This window comes from Haematobia irritans, chromosome 3 (genome assembly GCF_050003625.1).
Source record: "Haematobia irritans isolate KBUSLIRL chromosome 3, ASM5000362v1, whole genome shotgun sequence".
Taxonomy (NCBI): domain Eukaryota; kingdom Metazoa; phylum Arthropoda; class Insecta; order Diptera; family Muscidae; genus Haematobia; species Haematobia irritans.
This window is the reverse complement of record NC_134399.1, coordinates 83,633,059-83,648,628: the sequence shown is the minus strand read 5'-3', so window position 1 is coordinate 83,648,628 and position 15,570 is coordinate 83,633,059. Positions and strand designations below refer to the sequence as shown.

Genomic DNA, 15,570 nt, shown 5'->3' with positions numbered 1-15,570 from the left:
AATACGAATACTTTTTAAATTTATTATTATTCGTTTGAACTCTACTATTATTTAAGAAAATACGGTTGACGCTTTTATACAATCCACATAAAAGTAAAATTGATATTTTTTTTATTAATTATCGTACCGCCTGTTGAAATTGGTAGGATTTTGGCCAACTGCATTCCCCATATTTTTTTATACCCACCACCATAGAATGGTGACGGGGGTATAATAAGTTTGTCATTCCGTTTGTAACACATCGAAATATCGATTTCCGACTATATAAAGTATATATATTCTTGATCAGGGAGAAATTCTAAGACGATATAACGATGTCCGTCTGTCCGTCTGTCTGTCTGTCTGTCTGTCTGTCTGTCTGTCTGTCTGTCTGTTGTAATCACGCTACAGTCTTCAATAATGAAGCAATCGTGCTGAAATTTTGCACAAGGTCGGCTTTTGTCTGCAGGCAGGTCAAGTTCGAAGATGGGCTATATCGGTCCAGGTTTTGATATAGTCCCCATATAAACCGACCTCCCGATTTGGGGTCTTGGGCTTATAGAAATCGTAGTTTTTATCCAATTTGCCTGAAATTTGAAATCTGGAGGTATTTTATGACCATAAAGAGGTGTGCCAAAAATGGTGAGTATCGGTCCACGTTTTGGTATAGCCCCCATATAGACCGATCTCCCGATTTTACTTCTTGGGCTTATAGAAACCGCAGTTTTTATTCAATTTACCTGAAATTGGAAATCTAGAGGTATTGTAGGACCTCAAATACGTGTGCCAAAAATTGTGAGTATCGGTTCATATTTTGGTATAGCCCCCATATAGACCGATCTCCCGATTTTACTTCTTGGGCTTATAGAAAACGCAGTTTTTATTCAATTTACCTGACATTGGAAATCTAGAGGTATTATAGGACCACAAATACGTGTGCCAAAAATTGTGAGTATCGGTCCATATTTTGGTATAGCCCCCATATAGATCTCCCGATTTTACTTCTTGGGCTTATAGAAATCGCAGTTTTTATTAAATTTACCTGAAATTGGAAATATAGAGGTACTGTAGGACCACAAATACGTGTGCCAAAAATTGTGAGTATCGGTCTATATTTTGGTATAGCCCCCATATAGACCGATCTTCCGATTTGGGGTCTTGGGCTTATAGAAACCGTAGTTTTCATCCAATTTGTCTGAAATTGGAAATCTAGAGGTATTTTAGGACCATAAAGAGGTGTGCCGAAAATGGTGAGTATCGGTCCATATTTTGGTATAGCCCCCATATAGATCGATTTCCCAATTTTACTTCTTGGGCTTCTAGAATCCGAAGTTTTTATCCTATATGCCTGAAATTGGAAATCTAGAGGTATTTTCGGGTCACAAAGAGGTGTGCCGAAAATGGTGAGTATCGGTCCATATTTTAGTATAGCCCCCATAAGAACGATCTCCCGATTTAACTCCTTGGGTTTCTAGAAACCGTAGTTTTTATCTGATATGCCTGAAATTGTAAATATTCTGGTATTTTAGGCTCACAAAAACGTGTATCGGATTAAGTTTTTATCGGTCCATTTGGTAATGCCTCCATATAGACCGACTTCACTTCTTGAGGGTGTAGAAGGCGCACTGATTATGAAAATTGCTTGAAACTCAATGTAAAATTTCCAGATTTTACTTCTACAGATTTAAGATTTCAAATCAAGACGTTATTTTATAATTTTCTTGCACACTTACAAGAGATGTTAATGATTCCTCTAAAACTCAAACAAAAATGGTTCTTATAAATCCAGAATCTGATATAGTCTTCATAGGTGAAATCTTTAAATGTATCTTCGGGAAGTGTCCTCAAGTCCTCAAGCCCTCCTGAAATTTCAAAGGAAACCCTAATATTTGGTTCATGGTGGTGGGTATTTAAGATTCGGCCCGGCCGAACTTACTGCTGTTTATACTTGTTTGATTTCAACATGATGTTTTAAGTTCTCTCCACTATAATAGATTTCCCAAAGGTGAAAATCCGGACAGAGTATCGAATCGTGATCCACCCATTTTCAATTGAGCCAGAGTAAACGACTTTCAACTTTTTTGGGGTGGAATAATGAACTCACTGAAAATGTTTTTTTTAACTGTATCATTTTGTAATCCTTCAATGGAAAATTAATATGTTTTGTTCACCGATCTTTTTATACCCTCCACCATAGGATGGGGGGTACATTAACTTTGTCATTCCGTTTGTAACACATCGAAATATTGCTCTAAGACCCCATAAAGTATATATATATTCTGGGTCGTGGTGAAATTCTGAGTCGATCTAAGCATGTCCGTCCGTCCGTCCGTCTGTTGAAATCACGCTAAATTCCGAACGAAACAAGCTATCGACTTGAAACTTGGCACAAGTAGTTGTTATTGATGTAGGTCGGATGGTATAGCCTCCATACAAAATGACCCCCAAATTTGGCTTGCGAATCCTCTAATAGAAGCAAATTTCATCCGATCCGGCTGAAATTTGGTACATTGTGTTAGTATATAGTCTCTAACAACAATGCAAAAATTGGTCCACATCGGTCCATAATTATATATAGCCCCCATATAAACCGATCACCAGATTTAACCTCCGGAGCCTCTTGGAAGACCAAAATTCATCTGATTCATTTGAAATTTGGTACGTGGTATTAATATATGGCCTCAAACACCCATGCAAAAATTGGTCGAAATCGGTCCATAATTATATATATATCACCCATATAAACCGATCCCCAGATTTGACCTCCGGAGCCTCTTGGAAGAGCAAAATTCATCCGATTCGGTTGAAATTTGGTACGTGATGTTAGTATATTGTATCCAACAACCATGCAGGAATTGGTTCATATCAGTCCATAATTATATATAGCCCCCATATAAACCGATCCCCATATTTGACTTCCGGTGCCTTTTGGAGAAGCAAAATTCATCCGATCTGGGTGAAATTTGGTACGTGGTGGTAGTATATCATATTTAACAACCATGCCAGAAGTGGTCCATAGCAGTCGATAATCATATATAGCCCCCATATAAACCGATCCCGAGATTTGGTTTTGGAACCTCTTGGAGGAGCAAATTTGATTCGAGTCAGTTGAAATTTGGTACATTGTGCTAGTATATGGCCGCTAACAACCATGCCTAACTAGATACATATCGGTCTCTATGTTAGTTATATATAGCCCTCAGATAAATCGATCCCCAATCACACAAAAATTGGTCCATATCCATTCATAATTATATATAGCCCCCATATAAGCGACCCCCATATTTCAATTCTGGCTCTCTACGTATCGTGAAAAAAGTCCATATCGATTCCTAATTATTTGTAGACTTACCTATACAAAACGTTTTTGTCTAATATATGCCACGTATGGACTAACTCACAATTTAGAAAGCGATGTTAAGAAGTTTTAAGATACCACATCCCAAGTAATTCGATTGTGGATGACAGTCTTTCGTAGAAGTTTTTACGCAATCCATGGTGGAGGGTACATAAGATTCGGCCTGGCCGAACTTACGGCCGTATATACTTCTTCACATTAAAAGTAAGTTAATATGTTCATGGCTTTTTATATCCTGAACCCCTGTATGGTTCAGGCTTTAGGTTAGGTTAAAGTGGCAGTCCGATTAAGTTTCAGGCTCGCTTAGACTATTCAGTCCATTGTGATACCACATTAACTAGAAGTACCTATTACATATGGGCACTTCTACTTTTAACCGCTTAACCTTCTTGATTATTTTCTTCTATTGAACCAAAGTGCTTTGCAACACCCAGAAAAAGACGAGATAGACACATGGTATCTTAGGCAATATTGCCCTTAAAATGACCAATCCATGTCCGCCCGTCTTTCTGTGAACACATTTTTGTAATCAAAGTCTAGTTTGCAGTTTTAGTTCAATCGACTTCAAATTTGGCACAAGTATCTATTTGGGTTAGAATATAACGCTCTAAATTTTGGAAGAAATCGATTCTGATTTAGATATAGCCCACATATATATCTTTTGATTGATTTACACTCACATGACAACTGAGTCCAAATTTAATGACCACGGAGTCCTAAGCTTCAATCTGAAAATTCTGAAATTTTGCACAGAGAGTAAAACTAATAGTTTTGCAATATGTGCCAAATATGGTCGAAATTGGTTTATATCTATATATATAGCCCCATATATTTGTATCAAAGATAATATACTTTGGAAGATGGGAAATTGGCTTGCGTCATTCCAAATGTTGCATTGACGGCGCTAGGTCCATACATGTTTGTAATTTCTTCTATTTGCATTTTTTTAAATGAAAAATTTAACCCTAGGATAGGCGATAAGCTTTCGATCACTAAATTGACCTCTTGGTCTGGCCAGACCACATGACTATAATAGACAGATTTTTGGCTATAAACATACTGTATACCTGATCATGGGGTCTTAAGTCATATGGAAATTGTGGATATGTGTTATACATAGTCATTTAAAGCGAAACCCTTATACACCCAAAGAAAAAATACTTGGTCTTGGGCTTATAGAAACCGTAGTTTTTATCGAATTTGCCTGAAATTGGAGATTTAGAAGTATTCTAGGACCATAAAGAGGTGTGCTGAATGAATTCTGATTATCGGACCATATTTTGATATAGCCCCCATATAGACCGATCTCCCGATTTTACTTCTTGGGCTTCCGTAGTTTTTATCCAATTTGCCTGAAATTGGAAACCTAGAGGTGAGACCATAAAGAGGTGTGCCGAAAATGGTGATTATCGGGCCTTGTTTTGATATAGCCCCCATATAGACCGATCTCCCGATTTTACTTCTTAGGCTTCTAGAATCCGTAGTTTTTATCCAATTTGCCTGAAATTGGAAACCTAGAGGTAGGACCATAAGGAGGTGTGCCGAAAATTGTGATTATCGGACCTTGTTTTGATATAGCCCCATATAGACCGATCTCCCGATTTTACTTCTTGGGCTTGTAGAATCCATAGTTTTTATCCAATTTGCCTGAAATTGGAATCCTAGTGGTATTCTAGGACCATAAAGAGGTGTACCGAATATATTGTGTATCGGTACAGTTTTAGATATAGTCCCCTTAGTCCCGGCCCTCCGATTTGGGGTCTAGATTCTAGATGTGCTGAATATTGTGTGTATCCCTCCATGTTTTTGGCCCCAATTAGACCGATCTCCCGATTTAACTCCTAGGGTTTCTACAAATTGTAGTTTTTATCAGATTTGCCACAAATTGAAAATATACTGGCATTTTAGACACACAAAAAAGTGTATATGATTTAGTTTATATCGGTCCATTTGGTAAGGCCTCCATTAGAGCGATTTCAGATCTTGAGGGTACAGAAAGTGCATTGATTATGAAAATTGCTTGAAACTGAATGTAAAATTTCCAGATTTTACTTTTCGTAATCATTTAAATAAGTGGAGTAAAAATCGATAGATTTTAGATTTTAAATCAAGGCATTATTTGATCATTTTCTTGCACACTTACAAAAGATGTTTATGATTCCGCTAAAACTCAAACAAAAAATGGTTCTTATAAATCCAGAATCTGATCTAGTCTTCATAGATAAAATCCTTACATATATCTTCGGCAAGCGTACTGGTTGAACTGATCTGCTTGGGAAAATATCTGTCAACAACGCCCCTGAAGTGTTGAAAGGAATATAGTATATTTGATTAAGATTCGGCCCGGCCGAGCTTACTGCCTTATATACTTGTTATATATTCATTGGATAATTGTTAAGGGTGTAACTAAATGAGAATCCCCAGTTAGTTAATATTTCTAATGTTTCCTGTTCCTCCTTTACATTAATGTTACTTTATCAACAACATAATTTTTCCTCTTAATTCGAATTTCATGAGATACAATCTCTGTGCTTTATATTCTTGTTTTAAAATAAAAAATAATTTAAACATCACATGATAATGACGACCATTTAGTTGATCGTTGGCTTGCACTTAATAAAATCAGAAGCCAATCTGATAAAATTTATTTATGATGACAGTAAACATTTGTGTTGTTTAAATGGTAATTTGTTAAATTCAAATTGACAACGGAATCATGTATGAATATGCGAATTTCTCAATCGATAAAGAATCGATGTGTTTTCCATTAGCGACTGAGGAAAACTCAAAGGGATTGCACAAGTTATTTTGATGTATATTTTGTTTTTAAATAGAAATATTTTTCAAACATCATATTTAGTGAAAATTAAAATTCTCTAATGAATTTGCAATTCATTGAGTAGAAGATTCACACAGTCGTCTATTGGTAGATGTTTCTTGACGATTGATAGATAAACTCAGGTATGCGATCACATTGAAAACCAATGACGTAAGAACTGCTATAGCTCTAGGTTCAAAGAAGTTCTAGAATAATTTCCCCATTCCTTATTCATTTGTATTGACATATTTGAAATTAGGTTTCTTTATAGTCACACGCGCACACAAATACACACACAGAAACTCATATACACGCGGGTTCATACACTTGACAACACACTTTTACGGCACCTCTAGTTATTATTTTCAGTTTTTGCTTTATTTTTTTTTACGGGTATTTTTCTTATCACGCGCATTTTATAATAAATTTATTAATTAATTTTAATAAAAATATTATTTTTGCTTGTTATCATTTTATTATTATTATTTTATAGGCACACACATACACACTAATGTAGACCCTCACGGGCGCAAAAACGTTGTAGTCGAGTTATAAAAACGAACCGTTATTCAAGAATTCACCGCAATAACTGAGGCAATATTTCAACTAAAAAATACTTTTCGGCCCGATGTGGCCGTAGACAAAACGACACAATTTTGTGCAAAATGTTCGAAAAGAATCTCTGATTTTTTCAATTTTTTTGATTTTTTCTCCTGTTTGCGGCTTCCTCATCGAAAAACACATTGAGAGTATTATGCGAGTTCATTTGAAAATAAGCAAAACTGTAAGGGTTGCCATGTACTCACTGCCACAATAGTGGCTGAGAGTATATTTTGTTGGCATTTTTAGTTGATATTGGAAATATTTTTTTGGAAATAATTGTTTGTGTTAAAACAGAGATGTTTTTCCATAAGTTTACAAGTTTTCCTAAGGGCTCCATGGTCAGAAAGTTGGCCCCCTCGGCTGTGTAAAATCCTGTTTTTGTTATCCAATCCGCAGTTATAAACCGATTTCCCCCATCTTTTCTTGCAAAACTATAATGAAGCATGAGTTTTATATATTTCGAAAATTTTAATTTACTTCTTCACACCCTCAAAAAAAAATCGTCTCTCTAACATATGTTCCAAACATATTTTGCAGGAAGCACATATATTATTGGATACTGCCGAAACATTAGTATGTTTGAACATATTATATGTTTGGAAGCATTTTGAGCCCAAAAATATTATATGCTTGGAAGAATTTTTCCTAAAGAAGATTGTGCTCATTCCCTGACATAATTTTCACTTCCACGAAATTTTTTAGTTCTTGGCACCTGTTTCTGTAATACAAATAATGTTGAAGAAATTATTCAATTTTATAATTTTTTTTTTTTAAATTTTACCTTTCGCCTGGACGGAGAATCGAACCGAGGACCATACAGTTTATAAGCCAACACACTACCACTGAGCTACATAGCTGTTATAGTCACCAGTAAAGGGTGATACGGTCAAAATTTGGTCGAGGGAAACGCGTGTAAATCGGTGAAATCGTTTATTTCAAAAATCAAATTAAATTTCATTTTCAAGTTCAATTAGTATAAAATTCAGGAAAAATATTCAGTTAGGCTTTCGCTTTTCCAAATCCGAATTGCCGGGCCTCACGCTTGACACCTGCCATCAGATTTTGTACAGCCACCTTGTCCACCTTCTTCGCCGCAGAAAGCCAGTTTGCCTTGAACTGCTGCTAGTCCTTAGCAGTCTTCTTTAGGTTCCGCTTGACAATAGCCCAGTATTTCTCAATTGGGCGGAGCTCTGACGTGTTGGGAGGGTTCTTGCCCTTGGGAACCACCTGCACGTTGTTGGCGGCGTACCACTCCATGGCCTTTTTACTGTAATGGCAAGATGTCAAATCCGGCCAAAACAGTACGGAACAACCGTGTTTCTTCAGGAAAGGCAGCAGATGTTTATTCAAACACCCTTTCACGTAATACACCCAGCTTATTTGCTGCATCTCGGAGAGAGAGGTTAGGGTTTCGCTTGAAACTACCGGCAACTCTCTTTGTCGTCTCAGCGGCTTCCGGTTTTCAATTTCCCCCCGATCCAGACTTCCTGGCTGTCGACAAACGTTCCCCAAACACTTTAATTACATTTGTAACGGTTGATTTGGCAACTTTTAGCGATTTTGCCAGCTTTGCGTGCGAGTAGCTCGGATTTTCGCGATGCGCGAGCAAAATTCTGATACGCTGCTCTTCTTGCTTGGACGGCATTTTGACAACTGAATTCACTCCAAAATCAAAATAGGAGCAACATTCTACACACACACCTTCAAAATGAGGGGTGTTCAGGTTTATTAAATGCAAAATTTAAAGAAATACGTCAAGTTTATATTGACCAAATTTTGATGAGTAAATATGGAAATTTTACTTTCGGTTTGAAGCAATTTTCATGATCAGTGCGCCTGTTATACCCTGAAAGAAGTGTTTTCTTTTCTGAGGAACGAAATCTTAGAAAAGCAAAGATTTCTTTTGACACAAATTTAGAGACAATCGTTGAATCGCTTATCAAAAATTCGGATTAGTTTGCTCCAAACGAAAATACTTTATACGAAAGGGGAATTTCGTTTGTCTAAAATTTCAATCAGGAGGAAAATATTTTTTGGTCTATATCGATGCCTTACCAAACGGACCGGTAAAAATAAATGCGATACAGATTTTTGAGGGTCTAAAATTCCTGTATATTTACATTTTTGTGCAAATCGGATAAAAACTACGGTTTCTAGAAGCCCAAGGAGTTAAATCTGGAGATCGGTCTATGTGGAGGCTATACTAAAACATGGGCCTATACTCACCACCTCTAAATGTTCCTCAAATACCTCTAGAATTCCACTTTCAGACGAATTGGGTGAAAACTACGAATTTTAGAAGCCCCAGAAATAAAGTCGGGAGATAGGTCTATATGGGGGCTATACCAAAACATGGAACTATAGACACCATTTGCGACACACCTATTTGTGATCTTAAAATAGCTCTAGATTTTCAATTTCAAGCAAATCGGCTAGAAAATATAGTCTCTAGACGCCCAAGAAGTAAAATCGGAAGATTGGTCTATATAGGGGTTATACCAAAAAATGGCCCGATACACCCCATTTTCGACACACCTCTTTAAGTTCCAAAAATACTTCCGAATTTTCAATTTCAGGCAAATCGGTTAGAAAATATAGTTTCTAGAAGTCCAAGAAGCAAAATCAGGAGATCGGTCTATATGGCGGCTTTACCAAAACACGTACCGATAGGCACCATTTTCGACACACCTTTTTATTGTCCTAAAGTACCTCTAGATTTTCAATTTCAGGCAAATCGGATAGAAAATACAGTTTCTAGACGCCCAAGAAGCAAAATCGGGAGATCGGTCTATATGGGGGTTATACCAAAAAATGGACCGATACACCCCATTTTCGACATACCTCTCTAAGGTCCAAAAATACTTCCAGATTTTCAATTTCAGGCAAATAGGATATATACCAAAACATGGACCGATACCAAAACATTCTCGGCACACCTTTTTATGGTCCTCAAGTACCACTAGATTTTTAATTTCAGGCAAATGGGATAACAACTACGGTTTTTATAAGCCCAAGACCCCAAATCGGGAAGTCGGTTTATAGGGGGATTATATCAAAACTTGGACCGATATAGTCTTCTAACTTGACCTGCCTGCAAACAAAAAACGAATCTGTGCCAAATTTCAAGACGATAGCGCCATTATTGAAGGCGGTAGCGTGATTACAACAGGCAGACAGACGGACATGCTTATATCGTCTTAGAATTTCTCCCTGATCAAGAATATATATATAACTTTATATAGTCGGAAATCGATATTTCGATGTGTTACACACGGAATGACAAACTTATTATACCCCCATCACCATTCTATGGAGCACCCAAAAAAAAGTTAACCCACCGTGGAAGAAAATGTAGATTTTAGAAAATTTTAACTAAAATAGATTTCTAATTGTAACATGTTACAAATAAGTTAATACTTTTTGTCAAATTGAAGAAAATTAATTAAAAATAATTATTTTTATACCCTAAACCACATAGTGGTTTGGGTATAATAAGTTTGATCGGCCAAAAAATGTGCCTACCAGAAATATTGATTTTAGACCCCATAAAATATATACCGATCGACTCAGAATCACCTCCTGAGTCGATCTAGCGCTTGGTGTCCGTCCGTCCGTCCGTCCGTCTGTCCATTTATTTGTTGTTCACAGGATTCCGGTCGCAATTATTAACCGATTTTGATGAAATTTGGTACACGAAGTTTCTTGGGCACAAGAACGAACGCGATTTTGAATTTGGAAGAAATCGGATCAAATTTAGATATAGCTCCCATATATATGTATCGCCCGATTTCGACAAATGGGGTCACGTTGCGCGTTTTTGCAAACGCATCGTCACCAAATTTGGCAAAAGGTAATCTTTTCCATCGCCCTTCAAGTCTGCAAAATTTAAACCAAATCGGTTCAGATTTAGATATAGCTCCCATATATATGTACCGCCCGATTTTTCTAAATTTGGCCATAAAACCCTTATTTATCAACCGATCTGACCCAAATTTGGCTAAATGTAGTCTTCTATAGCACTTACTATATGTGCAAAAAATCATCGAAATCGGTTCAGATTTAGATATAATTCCCATATATATGTACCGCCCGATTTTCCCAAATTTGGCCATTATTTATTAACCGATCATGCTAAAAGTTTGCTAGATTCAGTCCTCTATAGTACTAACTATATGTGCAGAATTTCATCGAAATCGGTTCACATGTAGATATAGCTCCCATATATGTATCACCCGATTTTGAAAAATTCGCCCCTAATAACCTTATGTTTGACCATACAGGCCTCATTTCTTAACTGATCTTACTCAAATCTTGCACAAGGTAACCTTTTGTGGTATTATTCAAACCAGCAAAATATTATGCAAATTGGTTCAGATTTAGATATAGCTTCCATATATATGCATCGCTCTATTTTCCCAAATTTGGCCATAATACTCTTATTTATTAAACAATGTTACTCAAATTTCAAATTTTGATGTACTAGACGATCGTATTTATACGTACTTGTAGCTTTTATATAAGAATATTGCTTGATTTTTACAAATTTTGATTTATTACCCACACTAATTTAACGATTTTCTCTTTTTTAATAATGGGCTCAATACTAGTGGCATACTAACTCCGTAGGTGCAATATCAACACAGCCAGTGTTGCTAGAAGTAGGGGAAATTCCCCATATGTAGGGTTTTTCTAATATTTAGCGTCTTGTAGGGACGTAGGGCCACAATGTAGGATATTTTCTCTCAACATAATTTGTAATAATTTTTACATTTTGGTGGCTCTAGAGGAGGAAATTAGAAGCCGGCAAGGCTTGATCTTTAAAAATGTGTGGTAAACTTTATTCCTGTAGAGAATTTTGTCAACACTTTATTTCTATAGAACATTTTGTCAAAATTGTACTTCTATAGAATTTTTTTTTTTTTCAAAATATTATTTCTATAAAAAATTTTCTCTAAATTTTATTTCTGGGGAATTTTTTCTCAAAATTTTATTTCTATAGAATTTATTGTCAACATTTTATTTCTATAGAAAATTTTCTCACAAAAATTTGTTTATAGAAACTTTTTCCAAAATTTTATTTTTATAGAGATTTAACAAAAAAGATTACTAATTTGGGTAGAATTCTACCAACTGTGGTGGTAATATAAATTTATATTCTAAGTTATATACGTTGCATATTCATATTTTAAGATAATAATGTACTTAGAACCATTTTTGTTTTGTAAATTTTTTTTAAATTTAACGAAAAATATAGTAGGGAAAATTGTTTGGGAATGTATGGGAAAGTAGGGAACTTTTTTTGTCCTAGTAGGGTAAACCGAACATTTTCCATGGCAACATTGACTATGAGCTATAGTCAGATTGACACAAAGCACCCATAGACATGTATCCCTTAATTTTCTTAAATATGCAACTGCGGTTTATCTCCCAGACCTATATGTTACCCCACAAATGCTTATGATTACTAATTCTGTAATGGTGGTTTAGGGTATGATATAGTCGGCCCCGCCCGACTTTCTACTTTACTTACTTGTTTTCTCTTGTTTAAGAAAATTTCATATGTTGAAAGAAAAAAGTGGATTCAAAAATTGTTCAAATGTCTTTAGCGCTATACAAAGTTCATGATAGGTACAATTTTAGTAGAATTTACTCATTTGAGAGACTTATGAACTCAATTTAAGCAAACTTCTGCCATTTGAGGAAAATATGAACTATTTTATTTCATGTTAGCCTGATACCGATTACCTAATTATACAATTATTTTTCGAGCTTTATGGACAGATATAGATTAAGGAACATTGTTAATAGAGCCATTGAAAAGAAAACGCCAGATACAAATCTATACACGACTGGACTGTACATGTTTCGGTTCGGGGGAATGAACCTTTCCACAGCCTTTAGTATAGATCTGGCTGGGAGAGATAACTCAATTTTGGACCCTTTATGCTAATTCCTTATGGAGAAAACATTTGGGAATTTGTTTTCCAAAAATATTTGTATAATGAACTATTTTATTTTTTAGTAAAATTGGACACTATATTTGTATACAACTTTTTTTCTTATTTTTAGTTCACGTCATTAAAGTTAGCAAAAAATTATTCAAATAAGGAACATTTACCCATATTGTGCAAAATTTAATTAAAATCAACTAATCTTCTTGAACTAAAATAAAGTTCAGTTGGCATTAGAGCCTCTTTTTTCTGGGTGTGGTGGGTATAAAAGACGAAATTTTGTTCATCAAAGAAAAACTTTCACTTAAAGCATAATTGGGAAAATAAACAGTATGTCCGTCTCACCGACAAAAAATTGCAGTAACAAGAGACTATTGCGATTATCAGAAACCGTACAAAATTAGTACCCATTTCAATTTATTTAATAAAAGTAAATGTGGGTCAAAATATGACCCCAACATTAGTTGAAATATTAATTCACACTACATAACCTCGAGAATTTGCTATAATGTTCTTTGTACTCTTAACGACTGAATTTTGTAGACATAACTATGAATTATTTAATCCACTTAACCCTCTAATGCCCCATTTCTTTTGCCAGTTGACTCTTGAATGGTTTCAAATAAGTTTTCTTTTTATTTTGCCCATTTTTGTTGTCTTATGGTGTGTTTTACTAAAAGCTTCCTTATTAAGTGAAGCTCGCCTAAAGGTGGATCTGTGATAAGTTAAGTGGTTCATCGCGATATAATTTGTTTTGTGAAAAAAAGAGCGAAAAACTAAAAATAACGGGATATCTCAAAAACTGATCCATAAAAAAATTCCAATTCAGCAGATCAAAATGAATAAGTTACATCTTATCAAATGTACATGAAAAAAAAAAAATGTTTTGTAAACTACCCGTAGTGTTTTTGAAGACTATAGTGATTACAAAAAGCAGATAGATAGACAACTAGACAGACAGACATCGACTTACAATTTCTCCCTGATCATTAATATATATACATTCTATAGTCAGCAATCGATATTTCGATGTGTTGCAAACGGAACGACAAACTTATCTACGGGAAATGGATCAACCACAGGATCGGTACAAGACTAGTCCCTGGTGTATATAGACCAGTCCCAGTTCTGGTCAAAATGTATGGAAGGGACCAGTCACTTTAACATGGGTTTGTCATTGACGGGGTAAATTTACACTTTAGGACACATCCTGGGACAATTTAGCAGGAGCATTCCATAGACAGGTCCTCAGGAACCAGTCCCCGACAAACTCCTAGAAATCTGTTTCATTTTGGACAACCGAATCGCATCCGAAATAAAAAACTTTTGAAATATGTCGAACAATAGGTTACATTGATAATTTTATTTCACTAAATGTGTATATCCAATAAGATTTTAATAACAACCGAGTACTGAAATCAATAAATTACGACTATTTAAAAATTGCAACTAACTGGAGCACCGGTATCAATTCTGTGATAGGTCCGTCAGTGGCAATTTGCACCAATTTCCCGTAGGATTATTATACCCCCATCACCATTCTATTTTGGTGGGTATAAAAAAAAAAACGAATCTGTGCGAAATCTCAAAACGATAGCTCCATTATTAAGGACTGTAGCTTGATTACAACAGACTGGGAGAGACAGACGGATGGGCAGACTGACATCGTAAGGTTGTCTTCGAATTTCACCCTGATCATGAATAGTTGGAAATTGGCATTTCAATATGTTACAAACGGAAAGACAATCTCATTATACACCCATCCTATGAGCAACGGCACCAACTTACACCTGGAGTATTATGTTCAATAGATCTTAGCTCCGTCCCTCAATAGAACAAGGCGTGATGATCTGATCACCAATAATACTCTTCCAATAAAACCTTTGGGGTTTGTTTAGGATTTAAGACATTTACCCCCATTTTCATAAAGCTCCGTTAGTGTTCCGTTAAGTAACCAACTTTTAAACCGTATTATAGACGAAGCTGTCATCTTGCCTTTATATTCCATAGACCAGTTAGGAACTTAACTGACGAAAATTTTTCAGTTAAAATTAACCGGAAAGAAGATATTTGCAATTTAATTTCCGTTAACTGGGAGTTAAAGCCTAACGGAGCTACATGAAAATGGCCGTTAAGAGGTATTTAAAATCTCTTATTATTTTTCAATGCGGAAATGACAAATTATTTCCCCAAATAGTATGGCATCTCTATCCCAATGAAACAACTAAATGCGGACAGTTCAAAAACAAACATTTATTTCACAGGAACTGATGGGAAAAGTACCCAATGGCAAAAAAAAACAAAAAAAATCCCAAATTACCAGAGTGAAGAGATCGTTCGAAAATTATTTTATAAATATTTATTTTTTAATTCTTAATAATGATGTTACCTCTACGGGGGGTTTTGTTGAAACCAACTTGCTCCGACAAGATCAAGAGAAATGGTAAATTATTGTTTTTATAGTAATTATTTCTTTGTATGTGATTTTTTGTTTTCGAACATTTTCGATGTTCGAAATTTGAGGTGAAATCTCATAAAAACTGAGAATTTATTTTTGCAAACAAAAACCTCATGTTATTTTGTAGCAATTGAGAATAAGAATGCTGATGAAGATGGTCATAAGGTTGTAAAATTATTTGTCGTTTTTTATCTCCAACGTTATAAGGCAATGTGAAAAAAGACATTGTCTGAATAAACACAAACTTTTAAGAAAAAAAAATAGACTCAACTCGATTTTTCCTCACAATGGGGAAAATACTCTAATTTAAATAATAACTAGGTATTACCAAGGCCCATTGGTCCATTTTTTCCCCTTTGAAACTTGGAATCGGTGGTATTTATTGACAAAAAATTTCTGCTAA

General features: G+C 35.4%; 1 protein-coding gene across 3 annotated transcripts in view; it reads right to left on the bottom strand.

Moving 5' to 3' along the window:
• Positions 1 to 15,570, bottom strand: part of Pkcdelta (Protein kinase C delta) — a 134,194-nt gene that overhangs the window by 55,776 nt on the left and 62,848 nt on the right. For 2 of the 3 annotated variants that reach the window (XM_075302306.1, XM_075302307.1), the window contains exon 1: positions 6,661 to 6,797. The exons of the other annotated variant lie outside the window; for it this stretch is intronic. The gene's annotated coding sequence lies outside the window, so the exon portion shown is untranslated. Of the gene's footprint in view, positions 1 to 6,660; positions 6,798 to 15,570 lie in introns of those variants that run through there. 3 annotated transcript variants of the gene reach the window in all.